General features: G+C 41.5%; 1 pseudogene; it reads right to left on the bottom strand.

The window, feature by feature from the left end:
• Nucleotides 1-3,182: 3,182 nt before the first annotated feature.
• Nucleotides 3,183-4,180, bottom strand: LOC123805185 (annotated as a pseudogene).
• Between the last annotated feature and the right edge of the window lie 469 nt (nucleotides 4,181-4,649).

The raw sequence follows: 4,649 nt of genomic DNA, 5'->3' as shown, positions 1-4,649 counted from the left end.
TTTCATCTCACTTCTCATAGTCTTCTGCCAAAGACTTGTTCTGTATTTGATATTGTTACCTTTTCCATCCTTCTATCACCCCCTTTCCATCCTGGCATCCAGGACACTATCTGTTTTGGTACTTCCTATGAGATTTCTTTGTTCATGCTCAGTTTACACATAGAAAAGTCATTTCTCTTATTAACCTCAAGTAGTTTCAGTAAGCCCTTGTCCTCAAAGGGCCAAACCTAGCACATCATTGGCCCTCACTGCAAGTGTCTGCTTGCCAGTGCAGATGAAGGGCCACAGGGACAACCCACACATGAGAAATACCAGTGGCACACACCAGGTCTCTTACCCCTTCCCCTTTTGTCCTTCTGAAACTCCAAACATCAGAGCCAAATTTAGTATCTTGAGCTTCTGGGGTGTAGTGGCCAAACATTTTCATCTGTGACTGAAAAAAGCAAACTTAATGGGTTGATATCATTCTTGCCTTCATTGTCTATAATGCCAAATTTATCAAGCACTCTGAGTAAGTACCGCTCATTAAGTCTGCATTTTTCCCACTGGAATTATTGTGCAACTTGTATAGAATATTTTTATATTGAAGTACATGAAGATTGTACCCAAATGTCCCAGTTCTAAAATCAGGTAAGTGACAATCAGTTGTACTTTATATTGCTAAGATATATTACTAAAAATATTACTGAAATATATTCCTTTTGGTAGAATGAACTCTCTGGCCATTTCCTTGCATGTGCCCTACCACACTGCAGAGAGGTGGGAGGATAAGAAGCACTTTTCCTCTAAGAAAGCCGAAGCCTTGTGTGGGGAAGCTGCCAAGGTCTACCTTATGGCACATAAAAGCCTTTATCACTTGCCATTGGGCCTTCCTATTTATCTACTGTCATATTTCATCACTTCCCCCATGAACCCTAAAACTCTGGCACACCAAAGAACCTGAAGTTCACCAACCCTATTATCATCTGGGTTGTTTAGTGCCTTAGTTCATGCCACTGGTCCATTCCTCCTTTACCTGGCTAATTCCTATGGGTGTTTTCAGACTCAGTTCAAACATTATTTCCCCTCTAGAATTCCTAGATGAACCTCAGGAGTTACAGCAGAATCAAATAAGTCCCTTTTAGCTGTACTCTACTCTGTATTTCACTTTGTACTCCAAAATCAAAATCACAGAGGTAAAAGAGTGCCTTACTGCTACCTCCTCCTACAGCATCCCTCACACCAGTTCTTAGTATAACCTCAGAGTATTCTTCCCAGTCTCTTGTTTTCTTTTCTTTCTGGGTTTTTCACTCCTGAGAATCCCTTTCCTTTGCCTTCCCTTTCTTGACCTTTTTTCTTCCGGAGTTAATTCTTAGGTCCAAAATATTGGAGTTAGGGGAAATGGGATGACTAATTGGGTCCATCTTTGTCTCTTTGACAATGCTGCCAGACTTTTTATACATTTTAGTGAGCTCTGTCTCACTTGCTATAAGAGTCTAAAAGAGAAGATAATGTTCTCCATGATACCTATCCCATTTTTCTATCTTTGCTTAGCCTCAAGTAGAATTAATGGTTCCCACCTGTGTTTGCATATAGCATGGTACAGAGGCTATATTGCGGTTACTGGTTTTTAGGTCTGTCTCCTCACAAGATAGTAAATCTAAACTTTTTTTTTAAGAAAATGTGACACATGTGTTCCTTTAACCTAGATGTTTTTGGCCTATTCCACTTGGACCATATAGAAAACATGGGCAGTGGGTACTGGGACACTCCTGTCAGGGCAGTTTTAGCTATAAATCTGTCTCTCCTCACAGCTGAGACCTGCCTGAGAACTCCTATATGAGACTTAGGATTTCCTGAGGACTTGGCCTGAGATTTTATCATTCCTGTATTAAAAATATGTGGAAATGAGCAGGTATCTAGAAACACATTGGTTGGTTTGATGGGATAATGTAGTATAGTTGTTTAGAATCAGAGTGTCTGTATCCCAGCTTTCCCATTTACTTTTGAATCGATTTTAAGCAAGTTATCTTACCTCTCTGGCTCCAAACATTCAGCATAGATAATATGATATGCATCTTCAGAGTATTTTTTGTTTCATTTTCACTGACATTTATTAGGTGTCTATTATATGGTAGACACTGTCATTACTACTTTACATGGATTTTTTTAAATAAGAAAATTATTGACATATTTGATGTATTGGTGTATTTTACCAAATGGATTAAAAGAGTCAATAATCAATACAGAAAAAGCATTTGATGAAAAGCCAACACCTACTGATACAAAAAACCAAAAATCCAAACCCTTATCAAAGTAGAAAGCGAATAGGATTATCTCAACCTGATAAAGGATTTTTTTAAAGGCTATACTTAGTAACAGCAAAAACTGCAATTTTTGTTCCACTTCTGTGACTGTGTGTGTGTGTTATAAAAAGGCAGGATTATATCATTCTAGCATCGTATTAAATATGAAGTTTTAAAATTGGAATCCCCTTACTAGTTGTGTGACTTTTGACAGATAATATGTCTAATTTGCTTTGTCTGCAAAAGGAGAGTAAACCCACTGCAGATAATCTACTTAACACCTACTGCAGATAATCTACTTAACAGTGAAACCTGAATCAGGAACAAGACACCATATGTACTGCTTCTACTTATTCCTGTATTAGACCCTGATCAGAGCAATAAGACAAACAGAAAAAAAAAAACACTTCTAGGGAAAAACACTGTTCAGTTGCTCTTAGGTTGGCAGGAAGTGAACCAGGGGAAGGACTAGAGGCCATACAACTGAGAGTGAGAAGTAAGACGTGAACAGAAACCAGACTTAGCAGAGTGGAGCTGAGATCCCCTGATGCTGGGAATCAGAGCAAGGGAAAGAAAAGACCATAGGAGCAAAGTGGCTGGCAGCTGACCAGGTTTGTATCAAAGCTCAGGGAAGGTGCTACCAGGGGCAGTGATGCAGTATGCATCCCTGGCATCCAGCATGGGCAACTCCCCAGCCTCTTCCTCATAGGGGACAGCTTCTTCCCCAGCAAAGTCTCCATCTGTAAACATCTATACTCATCATTATGAAAAGTTTCAACCTTTATTACATAAAAAGATAGAGGTTAGATAATGGAACAGTCCAGAGACCCCTCCTTTCAACTATGCATATACAGACACACAAATAACAGACACACCTGAGTAAATGATAGGGACGATTCAGGAGATAGACTGAAGGGCTGAGGGTGGCAGCACCCTCCAAGCATGGGTCTGGGCTCAAGGGTGGGCTGAGACCTGGGCTAGGGGCAGTCATTCTGAGGGATTATATTTGAGCTGCTTGGAGATGAGGTCCTGGGTTCCCATAGGCACAGAGGGCGGGGAACTTCAGGTTCACTTTGACCACGCACTGATAAGTTTCATTGTGTGAAGCACTCTCAAAGGAGGTTTTCTTACCAGCAGCTCATACTAAAGTGCTCCAATGCACCACAGATCCACTTTCTCATTGTGCACGTGCCCCTCAATCATCTCTGGAGTCAGGTGATCAAGGGATCCACACATTATCCACCACCGCCCCCTGCCAGAGAGGGAGCATGTACAGACAGCCAAGGTCTACAATCTTCAGCTCTCTCTGGAACCCCAAGAGCAAATTCTCTGGCTTTATGTGTCTATGAATCTCCTTCTTCCTATGTCAATGCATCAACGCCTCTGCCATTTCCTCCATGATCATGGCTGTTTGCTGCTCATCAAAAGCATGGAATATGCTCCCTCAGGGAGCATATTCCAGAATCAAGTAGATCTTTCAATGGTCACATAAATAGTTGTAGAGATGCAAGATGTTGGGATGCTGCAGATGGGTCTGGATTTCAATCTCCCTTTGAAGCTGGCACTCCACACCCTCCTTCTCTATCTGAGACTTGAAGAAGACGTTGAGCACCATGATGAAATGGGTTTTCTTCTCCCAAGCCAAGTACACATTTCCAAACTTGCCTGTGCCCAGCAGATGTCCAATCTCACAGTCATCAATTGTGAAGGTCTGCATTAAGTTAGGTGTCCCACTGCTGCCTGGCCAGAGGTAGCTGTGGGCTGGGCATTGAAGTGGCTCATGAGGACAAGTGAAGATAGTTCCTTCTGGAGGTCTCTTTGGGCAAGGTGTTCAGGCCAAATTGAGCTGTCTGCTGGCCACAGGATAAGGGGTAGGTGTTCTCCTTCTGAGTCATTCTTAGAGGGAAATGAGGAGGAGAGCTGAGGCCTGTGCCATAACCAACCTCCTGGGTACTGACAAATGACTGAATCACCCCAGCCACATCCCCACCAAAGCCATTTCAAATCCTCTATATGGATTAATTCACTTAACTATCCCTGTGAGGATTAAATGGAATAAAGAATGTAAACTGTCTAGCATCTAGTAAATGCTTATAAATGTTAGTTATTATGAAAGAAATACAATCTGGGTGTAGCTATTAAGTTCTGCCTCTAAAGCACAGCCTGAAGAATCTTAGAGGTTCAGCCTACCTCTACCTCTCCAATTTTACAAATTAGTCTTCCTGTCCTCAGTATCCCTTATCATGGGGGAAACTTTTCTTAAGCTCTTAGGCTTCTAATCTTAAGAATTTTCTTTCTATAAGATGTCCCTATATTCCTTATTCCTCACTAATTGGGCCAGTATTTGTGAACCCAAATTACTGG

Source organism: Phyllostomus hastatus, unplaced genomic scaffold (genome assembly GCF_019186645.2).
Source record: "Phyllostomus hastatus isolate PE091 unplaced genomic scaffold, TTU_PhHast_1.1 phas_scaffold_28, whole genome shotgun sequence".
Lineage (NCBI taxonomy): Eukaryota > Metazoa > Chordata > Mammalia > Chiroptera > Phyllostomidae > Phyllostomus > Phyllostomus hastatus.
The sequence above is the reverse complement of the archived record's forward strand: the minus strand, read 5'-3'. Positions and strand labels throughout refer to the sequence as shown.